This window comes from Meriones unguiculatus, chromosome 17 (assembly GCF_030254825.1).
Source record: "Meriones unguiculatus strain TT.TT164.6M chromosome 17, Bangor_MerUng_6.1, whole genome shotgun sequence".
NCBI classification, from domain to species: domain Eukaryota; kingdom Metazoa; phylum Chordata; class Mammalia; order Rodentia; family Muridae; genus Meriones; species Meriones unguiculatus.
Window position 1 is genome coordinate 73674028 of NC_083364.1, and position 23082 is coordinate 73697109.

Sequence of the window (23082 nt, forward strand, 5' to 3'; positions counted from 1 at the left end):
ATTCTGTTCATATTGGGTTTTTTTTGCATTTTTATTTATTTAGTTTACACATGACTGGTACATTTGTGGGTTTATAGCAGCTGCCTGTGGAATTGTGCATCACTTGCTAACATCATTCAGCCAAAAATATGTATCTCATAATTCTGTAATCAAATTTAAATGCTCTATTAATATGTATATCTAAGTACAAGAAGCCTTTTATTCTGCATTACTATAACATCAGGAGAAAGAAAGAAAGAAAGAAAGAAAGAAAGAAAGAAAGAAAGAAAGAAAGAAAGAAAGAAAGAAAAAAAGGCGGGACTTGCCGGAAAGTCTGGGTCATGTAGGGATAAGTATTTGTCTGCTTGCAAAATTAAAGTGCAAGGAGAGTAGTTTGCTTAAAAGCTGAAATTTAGCTATTAACATTCTTTCAAGCAGTTATCTAGTAACAAACACATTGGCAGCCCTGAACACAGACAAACAAGTGAAATTATACAGGCTGAGCAAGTTGTATTTATGTATTTAGGGATAGGTATGTATATACATATGCATGATATATATATCTGTATGTCTATGCATATATACTGCATATATAAATACTGTACATATATACATACTTATATAACAATATTTAGTGAAATAAAGAGGCCAAGGATATGAAAGAGAGCATGGAAGGGTGTATGGAAGGTCTTGGAGGGTGGAAAAGGGATGTGTAATTATATTATAACTTCAAATATAAAAGAGCTTTAAAACATAAAGTTAGTGTACACAAAGTAAAAATCTAAAAGTTTTCTTTTGTGATGATATACTGAAATATATTCTGGCAATGTAAAAATGCTTCGAGTCACCAATCATAAAGGTCTGGCTAACTGTATTTCTGAATGGGTTCTCCCATTCATACCTCTGACAGATTAGCTGAAAAAGAAAAATGCAGAAAGAACACATGGCAATTAACAATGTGTATTTGACAAATTGTAACCTTACTGAAGTTTTATGAGGATGTATATTTTATGCCAGCATTCCAAATTTCTGAAATTCTCATTTTGTAAAGTACAAATGATGCCAATGCCTTTTCTCTTTTAAACTATTGGTGGAAATTTCTCTGGTTTCATAATTGGCACACACATTTTGGGTTCTGCCATTTTAATCCACTTAAGTCAAGTTATTGGAATAGCCGTGCATTTTCATGAATAAACCTGGGTGCTAATTTACTTCTGTGAAATGCAGAACGTTCGACCAAAGAACATGACCTGGATTGATATGAGTCCTGCCCTATAGAAAGCAAAAGGGAGATTTTCTTGCCAAAATATCCGTGTGATTCTTTTTTTTTTCCTTCAGAAATGTTCTTTGAAAATCCTTTGTATTATCAAAGCCAGCTCCACAGACAATTAAAAGCAGATATGAAATGATAGATCACATGACCCGAGTTTAAACGTTCAGACTTTCCCCCCCTTGGTTAAACATCGCAGCAGGCATTACAATACCAGAGGTAACGAATCAATTAAATCCATTTTCCCCTTGGCGTCTCCAAAGCTGCGTGCCGAGTGTTGCTGTGTAGTTTAGAGCTGGAGCTAGGACCCAGGGGCCTCCGCAGCCACCAATAGAAGCGCACACTTGGACCTATTTGTATGCAATGCCGTGTGCTCTGTGCATTAATAGTAATACAGATAACGGGTATGAAAGAATTCTCTACTGAAGAAGGATTGAATCTTTTTCCAGGGTGCTGAGACCGAGAAGAAACCTGACTCTACTCTGCCTGTTCATCACTCATACTGAAAAGTCTCAGATGGCCTTTGCTAGGTTTAAACTCCAGAGGCTCTCTTCTGCATAGCAAAGTTAGAGGGCTGTGCCTGCATCTCGGAGCTGCTGGATTTCGGAAAACAGTCTTATGGAAAGGTAAGTCTTTCAAATGACTGCAGAAACAGCTCGGGCTTTGGAATCCTTAAAGAGAGCGCTTGGTTTTACGGTGGTGGTCGAGGGAGTGGAGCGTGGGTGCGGAAAGGACTCCGCAGTTTGCCCAGAAATTGTGAGGGATGCACCAGGGATTTGGGGAGGGTGGAATCGAAAACCTTCAGGCTGACTGGGAAACTGCAGCCTTGAGCTCTGGCGGGATTCAACAAGTTTCCCCGCAGAGGCGAGACTGTTTTGTTGCCCCACAAGTTGGGCCAGGTGTCTCTTATGAGTGAGCTGTACTTGCTTAACAATGAAGTTTCTGGATTTTTGCCTGTGTTGTGTGGTCGGGGTGATTTTTATTTGAGGAGGTTCTGTGCAGCATTTGGGTTTCTTGGGGACGCAGGAGAACTGGCTCATGGGAAGTTCCGATTTTCAGTGTCCTGCTGGGTTCGGACTAGGCAAGTTTGCTGCCTGATCCAATGATCTCTGCCTCTGAGGGCAGTGGTTTGCATTATGTGGAAAGATGCAAAAAGCATGTTCTGAGGAGCTGCCAAACTCTGAAGGCGTTCCCCGAGAAGGAGGTGACAGTGGGGACTTTGAAATTAAGCATTGCTAGGGGGACTATGCTGCTCTGTTGGAGATAGGTAGGTAATAGAGTTTATTGCGACCTTTCATTCCAACCTGCACCTTTCTGTTTGGAAGCGCTAGTAGTGATGTGGCGTGGCGGAGACTGAGGAAGTAAAACCAAACCAGAGGGGACTTTATCTGAAAGCGGCAAAGGAGGAGGAATAAGGAAAGCTGATAGTTGAATGAACAGGATACACCCCATCTTTCACACACAAAAACCTCACTCGCGGGACGTGCCAGGAAGCGCTCCAGTTGGTGGCGTTTAGCCGCAAAACATATTGCAGGGAGGTTTGGGAGCCTCTGCATTATTGATAAAACGCTGTGTCCTTTCGGGGGCTCTTCAGCTCCTTCTCCCAGTACGCTCTTGCCTCCTCTTTCTGATTCTTCTAGCCAGTCCCGCAGCTCTGCGGACACAATAGGGAGAGGTTTGGGAGCAGTCAATGCGGGATGCGGGGAGGCGCCCGGGAAAATCCTGCTGCCGCAGCCCGGGCAGCTTAGCTCTGGGGCGTTGGAAGCTGCCAGGCACTACATAAAGCACTGGGATCTCACACCTGAGCTTAAAGGTCTCTGATTACTGTTGTAGCAGGTCACCGCTGCAGGGCAGAAGCGCCTGGAGAGGCGGAAGTCTTTCGCCTCTTATTCTTTCTATTCGTACTGGGGATCCGAGAAATCTACTGGTATGCAGAGATTCCTTGATTGCACCCAAGCAACCTGGAAGACCTGCACATCAAAAGGGGAATGACCCAAGAGGAAAAAAGGAAAATACAGATGAGATTTCAGGGGGAGAAATACAGATGAGATTTTAGGGGGAGAAGGGAAACAGTTCGGGCTATTGGTCAGGCTTTCCGGGCTCTTTGAAGTGGATGGTTTTAGATGCGGGGCTTTGAAACGCTGTCTCTGCCCTCTCTAGAAACCTAAGAAGCAGGCTTCCAGATGCGGAAGCTCACTAGAGACTCCTGTAGATGAAGGAAGGAGAGGGCAAGGCAAGAGGCTTCGTTCTGCAGTGTCATTTAACCCTGACCCCAGCACCTCCCACCCTTTCACGCCCTCACTAGGGAGTGCCTGGCCTTGTAGACTCCCCCCGTGTAGCTATCTAGTTTTTTTTTGTTTTTTTTTTTTTTTTTAAGAATCTTTATGAAGCTGAGAGCCTTACAATAGCGTGTGAAAAGTGGTGTGTGTGTGTGTGTGTGTGTGTGTGTGTGTGTGTGTGTAAGGAGTGCCAGAGAGTATTTTGGTCATTGTTCACCCCCTTTCGCTGAACATTAAGAATCTGGAGGGGGAACCTGAATGAAGTATTCTATAAAACCGTTTTTAGAAGGAACACTTAATAGAAATACATTCCTTTGAACATGATGAGGATTGCACTGTCTCTGCAATTTACCCTCATTTCTGTGTTGTTTCTGTGCCCTCTTTGTTTAGACTATTTTAGAATTAGGATTAATATTAGAGGCACTGTTTGGAGAAATCACTAGCCATCTGGAGACCGACCAGAACTCTAGTAACTGGATTTTCAACTGCAATGCTCCAGGACACTTTTGTGGGATACTGGGTTTGCCATCCAAGACCTGTTTCAGAAGCAAGCCTATGAGGCTCCTTTAGCCCTACAAGGAAAGAGAGAAGGAGAGAGATATGAAACCACACAATATTATGTTGGTAATAGCTTATTCAATAGGAATCTATTGTGTACCCAAAGATGAGTAAGAGACTAAAGATGAGGTGTGCATGAGGATGAATGCGTGCACTTCATGTCATTACCATGAGTTTGGACTTCTCCTAGCATCTGTCAACACATCTTCCTGCTCCAAGCATCTTTGAATTTATCCTTGTTCAATTTGCAAAACTAAAGCACTGTGACACAGCTGCAGATCCCTTGTGGAGGCTTGCTGTAGCAAACAGCTTTTAATCACAGGTTTACTGCATTTTTCCCCTACTTCCTCCCTTTGGCTTCCATTCCCTTCCCCTGTCCTTGAACTCATATTACCATCTCCGGGGCTATATCCACTGAAGCTTAGTTGCTTCCAGTGATGTAGCACTGTGCTAATCATGGGGGGTGGGAGTCGGCCATAGAGCAGCTGCCTAGGGAGTCACATAGCTTTAAGGATGACTTTTTCTTACCCCACACTGCACAAAATACAGAATAAATATCATAATGTCTCCCCAAAGACAAGCATTTCCTCCTGTGTAATTGTCTTTTATTTCACATCATAACCAAATCAATTCACATATGCAGTAGCATTGATGAAAGGTGAAAGGGGGGCTATGCACTCCTGTGCAGTGTGCAGTATTTGGAGGCTACTGCTGTGTACTTTGCTCAGCAGTCTCATCTTTGGCACCTATCTATACTTGATATATTAGGGTTATTTTTTTAAGCAAGATGTAATATGTTACTCTCCTTTGGGGGCTCAGCAACTCAAGGAACTGCATAGACAAGAGGGGAAAAACAAAACCTAGAAAAACAAAAAAGCAAGGCTAAAAACCGCTGAGCCTTGGCAACATGATAAAGGAGCAGGTGCATTGCACCACTTGCAATGTAATTTGAGATGAATGTCCACCAGTTCCCTGACAAAAAGGAAGCTTTTGCCTAGAAACCTCAACTGACTTTTCTCACTTTCTTCCCTAAAATACGTAACTTTACATATAAATTTAGAAGAAAAGCATGATAGTATTTGGTAGGTTAAATTATAACCTTGTTATATAATCATTCATCTCCTAAACTCAATGTTAAAATGAGCATTGTCATTGTTGTTCCCTTCACACATGTAATATCTACCTATATTAATGCCTTAGGAGTCAACTAATTCTCTTCACTATATAAGAAATTAAGGCCCTATTTAATAAACTTGAGAATTAATGAGTCTTGGAATCCAGAGGCTTTCTGGAAAAAATTCCATGTGGGCATCAAAGAATGATTATAAATATTGTCTTGTTTATCTGGTTGTCTGTTTGTTTAGACAGGAACTCACAATGTTGCCCCTGCTGGTCTTCAAATTCCTGCATATCCCATGCTGTTCTCTAACTCATAATCCTCCCATCTCAGCTAAGATCATTGATCCCTTCTATCTGTCCAAGAGGCAATACTACTATTTCAATGAACTATACCTACTTAATTTCCCTCAAAAAACTAAAGAGTTTGACAGTTCTTCCTATCTTTCTTCTAATGATCAACAATTCAAAATACCCCAAATAGCCTTTAACTTATACAACATTATTGCATTTTCCCAGAACAAACTTTCTGGGTTTTTTTTTTTTTTTTTTTGCTATATAGTTGTTACTATTACTATTATTATTATTTATAATTTATTCACTTTGTCTCCCTGCTGTAGCTCCATCCCTCATCTCCTCCCAGTCCCACCCTCCCTTCATCTTCCCCACTACGTCCGTCTCCTAGGTCCAGATAAGCTAGGATCAGATAGTCGGGGAGGAGGACCTCCTTTATCAGACCAAACCTTTTTAAGGAATGGCATTGCCAAGACCTCATAGGTAGTCACTTACTTTTCTGGTAAACTCCACCATACTATTTACCCTCCCATGTGATTCTAAAGGTTGAAACCTACCAGATGAATGATCATGTCAGAAACTGTCCACATCACTACATCCCTGGATACAGTAATATAGAGGATGCCTTGACTAGTTTATCAAGCTGGGCACATTTGTCTGGATTAGTTTATGTTCGTCTTCTATCATAAGATTTCTCTGATTGTGCTAACTCACACATGTTGTGACCTCTGATTTTCTAAAGAAATTATTTTTTGCATAGATTTATGATCAGCTATAATAATTCTTTTATATTTTCATCATAGTTCTGCATTTGGAGTTTATTCTTGTCCATATGAACCCAGATGTTATAATACATTTCTGGAGGTTCAATAACAAAATAAAATTTGTATTTCTAATCTGTGTTTGGCTACACACACACACACACACATATATATATATATTATACGCCTATACTATATTCTAAACTAACCACTGGATGCAGAAAAGTACCACAAATATTTCATAGGATCTGACTTAAAGAAAACCCACTTAAACTTTAAGGTCTTAAAGCAACATCCATTATTCTTTTTGCCAATTTTTATTTTCTGCTTGAGTTTCTAGTCTCTAAATAATGCATCCTATACCCAGACAAATCTGCTTTTGCCTTGTCCTTTGGTGGGGATCATTATGCTTCTGTCATGCTTCATGATGGTTCTGTTCTCCTAGGCCTACCCCATTCCCTGCTACCTCTTACATGGTCAACATGATGTCACTTGCGTTCCATTGTTGGAACTTGAAGTCTTGTTGCTGAGTCTGTAAAAGCTACATAAATGATGAAATATAAACTCCTTGAGATGTCATGATATAAACCTTGAATTGTTCTCTTCATCTTCAGCCTTAATCTGTTCTGTCATCTTAAATATTTGGGATATTCACTTTTCTTGCTTTTGATTATGTCAGAGCATTTCTCTACAATGGTTCTCATTTCCTTGATCATTTTGTAATCACATTAACATTATTGCTTTTTTCTCAGAAGATCTTTATGTTAAAAAAATAGATTATGGCATTAAATGACTCGAGTGTTTCACCAGAAAGGCACATGCTTGAATGGCGGAAAATCTGGGGCTCCCTATGAAGAGCATTTGAGTCCAGGTGTTACTGTTCATGTGTTTGGAGTTTTACATTTATGGAATTTTTATAAGCATATCACTTTGCTTACCAAGGCAGACGGAAAGCATGTCTATACTTATAACCCTCATTAAGCATTAAGAGAGTAAATATAAAATCGTTTCCTGTCCACTCTTTTAACAGGAAGCTCATGATACATTATTTTTCTAACAACATTTGCAGTTTTAAACATTTGCATTGTTATTTATTTTTAATTATATGTAAATATACATATCTCTGAGTGGTCATGTGCACATCAAGGAGGTGCTTGTCAAGGTCAGAGTCATGGGATCCTCTGTTGCCGGAGATAGAGACAACTGTGAGTTTTCCTTCTTGAGTTCTGGGAACACAACTTGGCTCCTCTTAACCACAGAGACATCTCTGTACTCCACTACAAGCTTCTTATGATATGATATCTATGTACGCAAAGAACAATTAAAATATTTAATTAAGCTTTAATTATTATAAGAATATTTTTCTCGTAATTTACTCAAGTTGTCTTAGGTAGACTCACTTCATACATTTTCATTACTCTATAGTATTGAGCATAACACATGTACTATAATTTTTGCTTCCCATTCTTGTTCATAGACATTTGAATTTCCCAGTATGAAAATTGATGAAACAATGTGACTACATATCTCATTATGCAAATGTCTAATATTTTCATAGGTGCGTCTAGAATTGAAATGACTTAGCTATGTGGAACATACTCATTTTTTTCCCCACTGAAAATAGATTCTTTTCTCATACAAACATCTAGAACACAGCCGTTTTTCTCCTTCCATTCCTCCCAGCTTTCCCCTACCTTCCCACTCTCTCCCAGATCCCCCCAATCATTTAGCCTCAGCTTTTTATAGCTGTGACAAAGTGTTAAAAAAATCAGTCTGAAAGAACAGGACAGGAGCCTACCACAGTCGACCTCTGAAAGACTCTACTGATAGAGGTATCAAAGCAGAGGCTAAGACTCATAGCCAAACCTTGGGCAGAATGAATGGGATTTTACGAAAGAAGGAAGAGGTAGAAAGACCTGGAGGAGACAGGAGCTCCAAAAAGAGACCAACAGAGGCCAAGTAGACTAAGATCAGAAAGGAGAGGAGAACCTCCCCTATCAGTGGACTTGGGAACTGGCATGCATGCAGAAAGGGGAGGGAGGGTGGGATCGGGAGGGGAGGAGGGAGGGGCTTATGGGGGAATAAAAAATGAATAAAGTGTAATTAATAAAAAAAAAAAAAACTGGGCCCTGGGTGCCCTGCAGAGAACAATACCTCAACTGATACCAAGGACAGTGCTTGGAGAGGAGCTAAAACCCCTACTCAGATGTAGCCCATAGATTCAGTCTCCAAGTGGGGTCTCTAGTAAGGGGAGCAGGGACTTTCTTGGCATGAACTCAGTGGCTGGCTCTCTTTTCACCTCCCCCTGGGGGGCGGGGGTGAAGCCTTGCCAGGCCAAAAGACAGAAAATCCAGCCAGTCCTGATGAGACTTGATGGGCTAGGGTCAGATAGAAGGGGAGGAGATTTCCTCTATTAGTGGCTTAAGGGAGGGGTATAAGGGGAGAAGATGGGGGGAGGGTGAGATTAGGAGGAGATGAGGGAGGGAGCCACAGCTGGAATTCAAAGTGAATAAATTGAATAATAATAATAATAATGTAAAAAAAACGTTAAAAATATGTAAGAAAGAATATGCAAAATCTAAAAGTGCTCTTATAGAATATAAACGATGGCTAAATTTACATTCTTGCATTGATATGCATAATAAACAAGTTTTACAATTTCAAAAAAATTCAGTCTGAAACAGAAAAAAAGTATTTGGCTCAAGATTTTATAACTATGTCTACTCTTTCAGGGACTGGATATGACATATATCATGAGAGTAGAAAGCATCACAGAGAACACTATTCATCTCAAATTAGCCAAGGATTGGAGGACAAAATAATAGAAAAATAGGGATCTGAGGAAATATACCCTACAAAATCATGCCCAGAGTGCCCTGTTTCCTCCAGTTAGGTCTTCTCTCCTTCAGACTGCATTAGCTCTCATAGTCCTCTCAACTATGAAGTCTTCAGTGGGGCACAGCATTAGACAGATCAGTGCCTCATGAACCAGTTCTCCTCCACTCAACCTCTGAATGTTTCTGCTTTGAAGAAGTACTTAAAATATGGCTTTAGTGACATTTCAAACCCAAACTCACAACACTACACCTCTCCTTTACTTTTAGACGTTTATTTATTTATGCTTCGAGAACTTCATATAGGAGAAATATATTTACATAATTCCACCAATCCCCATCTTCTCCGGTCCCTGTTCTCTTCCCAATCTATGACCTCTCATTCTTTAATTATTGATATGTATACATAATTCTTGTTTTTAATTAGAATTCCAACTTAAATAGTCACCTATATGGGGATAGTGGCTACTGTGCTCCATACTGCAGTTACAGCAGATATAGAATGTATTTTTATTGTGGACTGTTATGTGAATATTTATTAGTATAAATAAAGTGACAGGAGAATTTGGAAAAAATGAATTAATGAAGAGGTTTATATGAAACGTTAATGAGTTTAATAAACAGATGACAACCATTTAGAATGTATTCATGATCGTGCTAGTGAGAATAAGTTTGTATCTTTCAAACTTTAACATGAAAAATATAACCTCAGCCCAGTCAAAGAAGATAGCCACTGGTGCCAAGCACCACAAACATAAAGATGGACAGGAAAGTTCATTATTTTCTCCTTCTTATTGAAATATATTATTTCATCATGTAACATATCCTCATGATTTTCTCTTCTCTACTCTTTCAATTTCCTATCCACCACTCCTTCCATCTGGATATTGTTCCCCTGTCTTTCATTAGAAAAAAACAATGGGCTTCTAAGGGATGGATATAATAGGATAATATAATATGATAAAACAAAATCTAAAGTGTCAGGATAAGACAGGAAGAAGAAGAAGAAGAAGAAGAAGAAGAAGAAGAAGAAGAAGAAGAAGAAGAAGAAGAAGAAGAAGAAGAAGAAGAAAAGGAGTCCTAGAAAATACTCATGAAATAGATATGAACATACACCTAAACTGTCATTCATGAGTCCCATAAAAACACTAAACTGTAAGCCATAATATATACAAAAGTTACTTGTAGAATAAAAAAACAAACAAGTATATGTGAAATATATGAATATATTATATTATTTTATATATACATATGTACATTAATCCTGTTGATTTAGAGGGCCTTATTTCCTCCGTGTCTTCAATACTGTCTCAATATCACACTCCACCACATTGTCCACATGGTTCCCTGAGCCCTGAAAGGAGCGATTTGGTGGAGATGTCTCCTTTAAGACAGGTTGTTTCAAGGTCTCTCTCTCTTTGCTTCCTGTCTGGCTGTGAGGCTCTGTATTTTTTTACCAGCTGCTGCAGGAGGAAGCTTTTCTGCTGATGGCTGGCACTGCCAGATGAATATAGCAGAATGGCATTAGGATTTACAGTATTGTTACTATTATTGTTTTCTGTGTATGTGCGTGTGTGTTTGTGTGTATATGTGTGTTTATGTTTGCCTATCTGGAGAATTATATTTGTTGAATTATATAGGTTTAGCCATTCCTGCATCTCTGGAATGCAGACAACTATTGTGGATGATCTTTTTGATGTGTCTTTTGAATTGACTTACAAATATTTTATTGAGAATTTTTGCATCTACTTAATAAGGTAACTTGGTCCGTAGTTCTCTAGTTCTCTTTCTTTGTTGGGTCTTTATGTTGCTTGGGTATCAGTGTATCTATTTCTCTTTAAACAAATTCAATGGTATTCCTTAAGTTTCTATTTTTGTGGAATAATTTGAGGAGTATTGGTGTTCATCGTTGGTAGAATTCTGAGATAAACCATTTGTCTGTGAACTTGTTATGTTTGGCAGATTTTAACTACTACTTGGATTTCACTGGAAGTTATAGGTCTGTTTAAGTTACTTAATGAATCTTGATTTATTTTTGGTAAGTGGTATATATCAAAAGAATTATCCATGTCCTTAGAGTTTCTAATTTGGTAGATTATAGGTTTTTTTAAGTTTTCCTTATGATTCTCTGGATTATCTCAGTGTCTGTAGTCCCCATTTTATCCCTAAAATTTTGTTAATTCTATCTTTCTGCCTTTTATTTAATTTGGCTTTGAATTTATCAATCTTATTGATTTTATCAAAGAATTACCTCTGTTTCATTGATCCTTTGAATCATTTTTTTTCTTATTTTGAGTGATTATATGTATTCTACTTTAATTGCGAGTTGTATTTATTTCTGTCTCATGCTTTTGGGTATACTTTGTTTTGTTTTGTTGGTTTTGTTTTGTTTAGAGTTTTCAGGTATGCTGTTAAGTTGCTAGTATTAAGTCTCTCCAATTATTTTAAACAGTAGGCACTCAGTGCTTTCAACTGGGCTGTTAGAACCACCTTCATTGTGTCCCAAAACTTTGGGTATGTTGAGTCATTTTCACTCAGTCTTAGAAAGTCTTTAATTTCTGTCTTGACTCTTGACCTTTTTTTTTTTTTAATGCAGTAGTAAGTTCTTCAGTTTCCATGAGTTTGTAAGGTTCCTGTTGTTTCTGTTTCTATTAATATCCAACTTTAATCCATGGTGTCATATAGGATAAAGGGTGTTATTTAAATTTTCCCTTATCTGTTGGAACTTGTTTTGTGTCAGAGTATGTCTTCAGTTTTGAAGAAAGTTCCATGAGGTCTTGAGAAAAAGTTGTACTCCTATATGTGTGGTTGAAATGTTCTGTAAATATCTGTTTTGACCATATTCTTTATATCACCAGTTAGCTCCAGCATTTCTCTGTTTAGTTTTTGTCTGGACGACCTATCTGTTGGCAAGAGTGGGGTATTGCAACATCTGTCACTATCAGTATTTGAGAGTCAATATGTGATTGAATATGTAATAGTGTTTCTTTTATGAACCTGGGTACTCTGGTGCAGAAATGTTAAAAATGGCAATGCCCCCTGGGGAGGGGGTTACTTCCTTTGATGAATATGTTGTGTTCTTCCCTATCTCTTCTGATTAGTTTTAGTTTGAAGCCTAATTTGACAGATATTGAAATGACTACACTGGTTTTCTCCTTAGGTACATGTGTTTGTAATATCTTTTTCCAACCTTTAATCCTGAGGTAATGTCTATTCTTTTTTTTTCTTTATTTTCCTTTTATTTTAATTTATTTTTTATATTAATTACAGTTTATTCACTTTGTATCCCAGCTGTAGCCTCTTCCCTCATTCCCTTCCAATCTTACCCTCTCTCCTTTATTTCCTTCCATGTCCCTCTCCAAGTCCACAGATAGGGGAGGTCCTCCTCCCCTTCCATCAGACCCCAGCCTATCAGGTCTGATCATGACTGACTGCATTGTCTTCCTCTGTGGCCTGGAAAGGCTGCTCCCCAATCTCTGAAAGCCTCTACCCAGAAGTGTATCAAAGCAGATGCTGAGACTTATAGCTAAACTTTGGGCAGAGTGCAGGGAATCTTATGAAAGAAGGGTGAGATAGTAAGACCTGGGCGGGGGAGGGCAGGAGCGCCACAAATATAGCAACAGAACCAAAAAATCTGGACACAGGTATCTTTTCTGAGACTAATGTCTATTCTTTATGTTAAGGTGTATTTCTTGGATGTAGCAGAAAATGGACTCTGTTTTTGCATTCTTTCTTTTAGTCTCTGTCTTTTATTGGAAAATTGACATTAATGACTTGGATAGCTATCAGTGAGTAGGGTTTGTGATTCCTGTTATTTTGTTGTTGTGCTGGTGTAGATGGAGGAGGAAGAGGAGAAGGTGGTAGTGGTGGTGTGTTTTCCTCAATTTGTATTGATGATATGGTATTGTTTATCTTCTCTGTTTTCTTAGGTGTGTTTATCCTCTTTAGTTTAGAATTTTTCCATGTATTGCCTCCTGTAGCACTGGATTTGTAGAGATATATTTCTTAAACTTAGTTGATCATGAAATGTTTTCCTCTCCATCTACTGTAATTGAAAGTTTTGCTTCTTCTGGTACTGTGGGTTGGTATCTGTAGTCTCTTATGGTTTATAGAACTTTTTTTTTTTTCAGGTCTTCCCCTGTTTTTAAAGTCTCCAATGAGAAGTCAAGTTCTATTATTCCAATAGGTCTGATTTCATGTGTCACTTAGTTTTTGTTGTTACTGTTTTTCGCTTGCAATGTTTAACACTATTTATTTGTTCTTTACATTTAGTGTTTTAATTATTGTGTGCTCAGGAGAATGTCTTTTCTCTTCCAGTCTTTTTAGTATTCTGTATGCTTCTTATACCTTGATAGGTCAAAGAAATTTTCTTACATGATTTTGTTGAAAGTATTTTCTGTTTTTTTTTTTTTTTTTTTTTTTTAAACCTGGTTTTCTTCTACTTTCCCTGTTCCTATAACTTATAGATTTGCCATTTTCATAGTGGCCTTGATTTCCTGCATATTTTGAACAAGCATTTTTTTAAGATTTAACATTTTTTTCTCTGCGGTATTCATTTCTTCTATAGTGTGTTCACTAACTGAGATTTTCTCTCTTATTTCTGTATTGTGTTGGTGAGAATTGCCTCTGAGATTTCTCTTTATGTTCTTGAAGTCTTCATTTCCTGATTTATCTTAGGATTTTGTTTTTTTATTTTTATTTTTTGTTGTTGTTGTTTTATCAGTTTTGTTTTTTTAAATTCTGTTTTGACTTCCAGGTCTGGAACTATTTTATTTACTTTCTTCCACTGTTTTTTTTTCCATAGATTTCTTTATGTTTATTTTTTCTTTAAGGTTCTTGCTTATTCAAAAATGCTTTGTTAAAGTCTTTGTCTTGAGCTTCAGCTACGTTGCAGTTCTTGGGACCTTCTGTGGTAGATTTGCAATGCCCCAGTGGAGAATATTGCCCTGTCTGTTATCAGTTTTGTATTTATGCTGGCTTCTGGGCATCTGTGTTTTGGAAGATTGTAATTCTACGTACTTATATCCAGGCTTATCTTTGTTTGGTGCTTTGTTCCTTGGTTTCTATTGCCCTCTCTAGTTCTAAAAAAAGGTATGTTGGCTGTGTTTCAGCGCTAAAAAAAAAAAAAAATAGGGGAAATTCTGCTAGGTCTGACCACTGTGTCTATGTAAAATTTGTTTTGGGTATTTGGAACTGACACTCAGCACAGCTGAGATGTGTTGTGTTGTGTAGAGCTGGGGATGGGAGGGACATCCAAGGGGATCCACTGGAGAGAGGAAAGCAGGGTATTCCACCTGGATTTGATTAGTCCTCTGGAAATGGGAACAGACTGTGAAGAGTGTCCACAACAGATAATTTGCTACAAAGCTGGGCATAAGATTGGGGGGGGTGTATTTAGAAGGGAGAAGGGAAAGGTGTGGATCTGAGGTAGCCTACTTGTTTTCCCTGAAAGTTTATTATTGATGAATCATTCACCCTCACCAAAATTACCATATAACCAACATTGTCTTTTACTACAAAGCCATGCAATTAATAAGCTTCCACCAGTGATAATCAATTTCATCAAAGGTACAGTTACACAGAGAGCTAAATTCACTCATTCTTTTCCAAAAACCTAAATTTTATTTAACATTAATAGTCTTTAAAAGAGCCATTTCTTTAAAACGTTAAATCATGACTCACAAATACTTGTAATTTTTATTTTGTCAAAGCCAGGGCCTGGAACATACACTGTGGTGCAGAGCTGTGCTCCAACTTTCATGTATTTCTTATCAGAAATAAGCCCTCTCTATGTTGCCCATTCTGTCCATACAATTGGGACCTTCCTGCTGCACTGTCTTGGGAAGCCAGAACCACAGAAATGTACCTATACCCTTGGTATTTTATTCATAATGGTTCAAAGGCAGGATCAACCCAATGTCTGCTGCAGACCTCATATAAATAAAATATGGTATATTACATGCCAGAGAACTTTATTCAGTCTTAAAATGGAAGAAATCCTGATATTTTTATACCATGAATATATTACACTAAGTGAAATAGATCAGACAGATATTGTATGATTCTATTTAATAAAATATTTAGAATAATAAAATTCATGAACTGTAAAAAAAAATTAAAAAAAATTATGACAGTAGATGGATGAGGATGCCAGAGGATTGTTATCTACTATCTCAGTTTGGGATGCTGAAAAGAAATCTGATGATGGCTGTACAACCATATTAGTGAAATTAATGTCAGCAAGAATGAGTTTCATGCTATTATATATTTCTAGAACAAAAAACAACTTTGTAAAAAACTTACTAGATACTCACTTTCTTTGAGGAAAATTTCTATTTTAGTACATTCTTTCAAGGCCTTTTAAAATGTTAATTTTAAAGAGAGCACCATAATCGCTCTGCCTATTAATATTAGGATAAATGCATTAAGTCAATAATGTTTTTTACGGAAATTGAATCACATACAATCATCTCTTTGAAATAGACAGAGCTAAAAAAGCCATTCAATAGCAGGAATGAAATGAATCAAGAGATTTTGCCTCTCGATGCAGGAGGATTGTGCTTCTGGATGTCAGATGGAGGTTTAGGAATTAAAAGATGTTCATGGGACAAAACAAATGCAAACTTAGATGTAGAGAAGTAGCCCTGAAACCCCAGGAGAACTTCCTGTTGGGTCTGATACAGGGTGGCCAATAAGGGAATGCATGAGCCACCAGCCCAAGCAAGCTGGCAGATCAAAGATGACTGTGATCAAATGGGATTACTGCACTGACACAAATGTATGCGAAAATGGGGAATTGCAGATTATGGCACATCTGCTCCTTTGCTCACCTCTGGGGTGGTGGGAGCAAGACATGACAAGCATGGATCGCATGTAAATATTATAATTCTATACTTGTTTCTGGAGGTTTAAATGCTGCAATCAAATCCTTTTTTTCTACCTACACCCCACAGTTCAATGATTCACATTTTTACAACATTCCTCTAGTTCACCCTTGTAGTGTAGGTGCAATTGAACTTTTACTGAAACTTTCCTTCACAGAAAATGATATAAAATAAAACTCTTTGAGATCCATTATATTTTGTACAATACAGAGCTAATTACATGCCAGCCAGAGGATACAGAGGTGGTGAGACATGGGAGAAGGGAGCCAATAAGTGAGGCAGACTACAGTCTCATGCAACAGCCACCATTACTCAGAGCAGCAGACAATTTATACCCTAAGGGTTAAGAAGAGTCCCATGAGTAGAATGCACAATCAAAGTGCAAGCCAACCCGATAAGCAAGCCATATGTGGCAAAAATACGGTTTTCCAAATAGGCTTATAAACAACAGTCCATTGTAATGGATAATCCAAAGAAAACTCATTCTTAAAAAGCTTTATCTGCATATATTTTCTAAAAACTTTGGGATTTAATGCATGTCTTCATTAGACTACCATCTGTCATAAAGTAAATTCACAATTATTCAATGATCAGTGGAAGAAGTACTGTCTGGATATTTGGTCTATTTGTACTGTTTGAATATATTTATTCAACAAAAATTTTGAACAAAAGTGATCATCAGTCTGCATTTGAAAAGACAATCCATTTAAAATATCCTATTTCCTGATCACTTTATTTTGGTTTTATCCTTTAGTATCAATGACCAGTTTTATACTTGACCTCAGCTAAAAGCCCATGCAGCAATCAACCCTCAGTTTCATCTGAGCCTCCTCACTCTCTCCTACCTCACATCCTGTACATTAAGCATCTAGAACCACGTCCTATATGTGAGAGACCTTCACGCCCCTGTGTTTGTGAATCTGTGAAGTTTTCAAAATTGTGTCTCAGGCATGTTTCTTTAATTCTCTAAGTGTCCTTTAAAAATCTCTGGAAGCAAGTTTTATGAGTTTGTTTAATCCTGGCTTGTCCCTTTATTACAATTTTGAGGCTGTAATTTTGTTGCTCTTCTCAATAAAATGTATGAGTCACTCTAACTCCTGAATCCAGCTTTTCTCCTTACATAATTTCCTGACTTGGCTGAAGTCTCTAGATAGTGAAACACTATGTACATCCTTCCAAGGCCCTGACACTATTTCTTTTTTTTTCTGTCTCTCTCTCAAAAAAGACTCACCATATTTATTCTGTACTTGTCTTATTAATGGACTGCTAACACCACCAAAAAATGCTATCTAAATCAGTGTTTTCCCATTGTTAACAGAGTGATTTATAGTGTTGAATGATTATGTGGTGGAATATATATAAAACTTAACACTACTCTGTCATTTCATAGTTTTCCCTCAGAGTAGAGTAAGCAGATAGCCATTGTTTCCAATTGTTTTCTTGAAAAGCTAATACATTTAATGTTAGACGTGCATATCAAGTATTTCTGTAGTTTGGTTAAGCTTTCTCAACATGTTTTTTACAACCAAAAGACTTAAACCAAGTAGGAAATTATTGACTTTCCCCAGAGCTAAGACTACTCACTGGAAGATAGGAAGCATGTATCATTTCTATTTGTAACCACTGCGCATAGGACACTGTCTGGCACACAGGTGATAATTAAATTCTTATCTTTGTTGAATGGATGGCTGGTTTCCTTTATTATCGAATGTTTTGAGCGCTGTGGCCAATATTACATCTACTATAGTCTAACAGTGAGGCTGTGAAGCTTTCTTCTGGGGAAAATAAAGGAGGAAATACAGTGGTGTCTGAAGGTCTGGAAGTATGTAGTGACCCTTTGAGAAAAGAAAAAAAAGTCCTTTAAGAGCTGAATAATCAGAATAGAAAACCTCTCCTCCGCATTGCTGTAGAAACTAAAAGACAATTGTAGCATAATCATTGAACTCATCTAGTTAACGAAAATAGCATGAGTTTGAAAGATGGCATGGAGCAGGTATATGAGAAGGTTTGCAATGAGGAAAGTGAAAGCAAAACTTACAGAATTACAAGTTGCCCCAGTTGAAGAAATAACTTCAAAATTTTCTACCTTATCTACTAAGAAAAATATTTTTCCTTCATTTATACATTTGTGTTCAATAGTACCTATATACACCTTAGTCTAATATATATCTACTTAATTCAATAATAACAATTATTAAATCCAAAAATAATTAATTCATAGTTATTTCATAATTAATACATATTATTAATTCAATAATAACTATTATTAAAAATAGATTCTTCTCTCATACAATACATCCCTACCACAGGTTTCTCTCTCTACACTCCTCCCAGCTACTCCTCAACTCATTTTTCCCCAGATTCACTCCCTCTTCATTTCCTTTTCAGGAAAGGTCAGGTCTTCAAGAGAAGACTATCTAACAATAAGAAATGACAGAAGCCCTCACATTGAGGCTGGAAAAGCCAATCCAATAGGACAAAAAGAGTACCAAGAGCTGTAGGCTTAGATTTTTCACCAAAACTACTTCATTTAGGCTTCTTAAACACCTTTGCCTTTCTTCCAATCCCGTCCCCCACCCTTTCCACTACCCTAAAACCTTAGGTAGGAGATTAGTAGGGAAAAGGACTACAGTTCTCTTTCATCTACTTCCTGCTGATTAGGGTCCACAGGTCATTAGGGGATTACCAGATTCACTGATCAGGATACCAGCAATCCAGTCCAAAGGCCAATACGAAGCAGCAACATGAAGGTAGCAAAGGACACAAGACTCAGTTCCAATGCCTGGAGAATCTCTCTGGAATGTGTCTCTCTACCAAGTCAAGTGTCCAAGCCTGAATATCAGGATAGCAATGTCGCTCCAAAAATTGATTTCTCAGTCTTAATGGGCCTCTAAATATGTCCTCTCCTCAAATCCACCCAGGGATGTTCTCACCTGGCCAAAATCATGCCCCCTTTCACGTGATGAATCACAGCAAAACATCACATGCCCTCTCACAAGCCAAACATCATGTGCCTAGCTTGTAGCAAAATATCACATGACAATATTTAGTCTTCAAATAAACCAGACATGTCTGTTTCAACAGACGAAAGAGTCAGAGGCACATGCACTTCCACTGTAAGGCATCACAAAATACACCACCCTAACAGCCACAGCACATATGCAGAAGACCTGGTACAGACCTAAACAGGCCTGTGCTTGCTGCTTCAGTCTCTGTGAGCCCATGTGACCCTGCCATTTGATTCAGAGGGCTATGTTTTCCTAGTGTCCTCCATCCACTCTTATTCCTACAGTCTTTCCTCCTCCTCTTCTACAAAACTTCAATTTACTCTCTCTCTCTCGCTGTATAATGACTACTTGTGGGTCTCTGTGCAGGCTCCTATCTGCTGTCAGAGGAAGCCTCTCTGATGATGACAGGACAAGACACAAGTCTATGAGTACAGCAGAATATCACTAGGAATCATTTCATTGATTTATTTATTTATGTGTTTGTTTGCTAAATTACTTATTTATTTTGGTTAGTCATGTTTGGTTCTTGATCTCTGGGCTATCAAGTCTCTGGTTCCTGGCTATGCAAATATGTATTCACTTATAAGTAGATATTAGCTGTTAAACAAATGATAACCAATCTATAATCCACAGTTTCCAAGAAGTTAGGTGAAGAGAGGAGTGAGTATATCTCCCTAGAAAGGGGAAATAGAGTAAATTTTGCGTGTGAACTGGGGGAAGAAGGGAATCAGAGTGACAGTAATCAGGTGTGGCTGTAGAGTAGGGACCAAGAGAGTGTGGGGAGACACAGATTTCAGTAAACCTTAGTTTGGGCCTCAGGTATTTTCAGTTTCCATTTCACCTTGATTATACATTTTAAACCACACTTTCAATTTATAGTTTGCCTACATCATAATACTTAGCTAAATATTCAACCATAAAAAGCAATTTTACCTGTTAAATTTTACTGACCTTATTTCTTATATCTTAAATAGGATGAATTTAAAAATTGATCCTTTAGATTTCTTCTAATTAATATGATTGCCCTACATTTAGATTGTTGCACTCTAAGATTATGATTCATTTGATGTGAGATGTCTTTGCCTTTAATAGTTCTAAAAACATAGCACAATAATTTTTCTATTTAAGAATAAAATCAGTGAGACTGTATATGAATAATATATGAATAGTATATGAAATTTCTATTTAAGTACAAAAAACTAATGACTGATTCAATATAATCAAATATAATTACCTGTGTACTGAGGTTTAGAATGAGGAATAAATTCCAGAAGAACAATAGAAACTGAGATTTACAACAAAAAAGAAAAGTGTTCCCATATGAGCCTCACAATTATAAATCTGGCACTGTCTAAGACACAGATATATTTCATTTACTCTTCCTTTGGGGCATGAGGAATGAAATTATCCCTGGAACTGTGTTCACTGTGTTACTAGGTGATGTTTTCTGTTAGAATGGCGAATATATCCCCAAGCTACTGTTCAGCACATTCAGAGCACACTGATATGTTGGCAACCTATGACAATTTACTTCTGTACAGATAACTTCATGGTGAATTGTTGAACTAAGTGTATTGAAACTACAGATGATTGGCTTTAATGATATTATGTTTATTAAGGCATATAAATAATTTACTGTGTTTGTATTTTGTTTTTCATCTTAAAAATGCAGAATATTTAAGAAAAAAAGGGAACTGCAGTGTGCAGTGCCATTTATTTTTCCTTTATTTATTTATTTTTTGTTGTTTCTTATTTTTTTGTTTGTTTGCTTTGTTTTGTTTTGAGACGGAGTCTCACAGTGTAGCCCTGGTTGGACTTTGCTGTGAAAAGGGCTGCCCTTGAACCGACAGAGATCTACATGTCTCTGTCTCCTAAGTTCTGGAATTAAAGGCGTAGAAACTCACTATTTCAAGGGAGAAATGTGCAGTAAACTATACAATGTTTAAAGAAAGGATATATGCACGCAATGTAGTTACCAGTGTGTAAAAATGAGTGAGGATAAACTGCAAAGACAATCAATGTCTTCCATTTGCTTCAATGCACTGAAATGTCTTATGACATAATTCAGTTATTTTAAAAAGACTTCAAATGCTTATGTTATTTAATGTCATCTGAAATGTACATGCTATTAGTTCTAAATCTCCAAACCTGAGTACTCTAAACAATATTATGCAAGGGCGTGCTTCATCAGTGGTCAGTTATTTAGCTAATTGCTCATTATTATTATTATGGGAATCTATTGAAAATTTTACTCCTTTAGATTTACTTTTTGTAATAAATATAGAATACATATATATGTATAATATATATTTATGACATAAAATATAATATACATATATATGCATTATATATGTTATACATAGAGAGGCACAAAACATACTGTGCATTTGTGTGTGTTTGACAAGAACTCATAAAATATCTTAATTTTAGAAATTAAAGTATGCTTGAACCTAAATATTCTGCAATATTTAGTGAATGGCTATATGTTTCATGAACAATCAGAAACCCAAACAACCATATAAATGAAAATCATATTTTCCAACAATTTTATCAGTATTTTATGTTCATATGTTGATTTAAATCCACAATAATTTAACTATTTTATATTTTGTTATTGTTAAATGATTGTGGAGCTTAATACAGTATAATTTCTGTCCTCAGTTAAAAACATGGTGCTTGCGTATTTGTGTGTATATGTGTAGATCAGAGGACATCTTGTGGAGTCAGCTTTCTAGTTCACTTTTACTTTTAATCTGTGTAAAGAATTCAATTCTCCAGGAATATAAACAAGCCTCCTTAGCTGTTGAGCTATCTCCTTGATCCTTGATGTCCTATTTTTTGTTCAAATATGTGTTCTTACTGAACATCTTCAAACATTCATACCATTTTTCTTGATGGACACTAATATCTGTTTTGCACATTTCTCAGATTTTAATCCCATCCCACTATTAGTCATATTTACCATTCTGAGTTTCTATTACATATACTTTGGGTCACACTGTGGCTATAAATAATTGAAAGTTCCATATCTGAAGAATATGTAAAATATCCTTCTTAGAGGATTACATTATATGTTATTATTATATATAACATATTAATTATAATATGAAAGTAACATATATAATAATTACACATAATTAAATATAAGAATAATATTATGTTCTATATTATTATATAATATATAAAATAATATGTGTTATATATTATGTATTATAATGTATAATTTTACCAAAAGCAACCTACAGATTCAATGCAATTCCCATCAAATTACCAACACAATTCTTTATAGACCTTGGAAGAAAATGTCTCAATTTCAAATGGAATAGTAAGAAACCCAGAATAGTTAAAACACTCTTCTAAACTAAAAGATCCGGAGATATATCCATTCCTGATCTCAAGCAGGACTACAGAGCAATAGTAATAAAAACGGCACAGTACTGACAAAGAAACAGACCAGTGGATCAAAGGAATCAAATAGAAGACCCCCACCCCCCAAAAAAAAGCCATACACCAATGGACACCTGATTTTTGACAAAGATGCCAAAACCATACAATCGAAAAAAGAGCATCTTCAATAAATGGCACTGGTCTAATTAAAGTCCACATGTAGAAAAATGCAAATAGACCCTTATCTATCACCCTGCACAAAATTAACATCTAAGTGGATCAAAGATCTCAACATAAAACCAGGCAAACTAAATCTGTTGGAAGAAAAAGTAGGGAAGAACCTCAAACTCAGTGACACAGGAGACAATTTCCTGAACAGAGCACCAACTGCTCAGGCTACTAAGATCTGTTAATAAGACCTGGAGTACAGCAGCACCACATGGACCAAATATCTCAGGGCACAGGGGTCTTTCATGAGACCGTTTCTCCAACCAAGGACCATGTATGGATATAATCTAGAACCCCTGCTTGGATATAGCCAATGGTAACTCAGTTTCTAAACGGGTTCTCTAATAAGGGGAACAGGGACTATTTCTGACATGAACTCACCGGGAACTCTTGGACATTCCCCCCCTCCCGAGGGTGGAGCAGCTTTGCTAGGCCACAGAAGAGGACATTGCAGCCAGTCCTGAAGAGACTTGATAAGCTAGGG

The 23082-nt window shown here is 37.1% G+C and overlaps 1 protein-coding gene across 1 annotated transcript in view; it reads left to right on the forward strand.

Annotated features, from left to right (window-relative positions):
* The first annotated feature begins 1539 nt into the window (after positions 1-1539).
* Robo1 (roundabout guidance receptor 1) overlaps positions 1540-23082 on the forward strand; it is a 1064494-nt gene continuing 1042951 nt past the window's right edge. The window contains exon 1 of the mRNA XM_060370628.1: positions 1540-1875. The gene's annotated coding sequence lies outside the window, so the exon portion shown is untranslated. The remainder of the gene's footprint in view (positions 1876-23082) is intronic.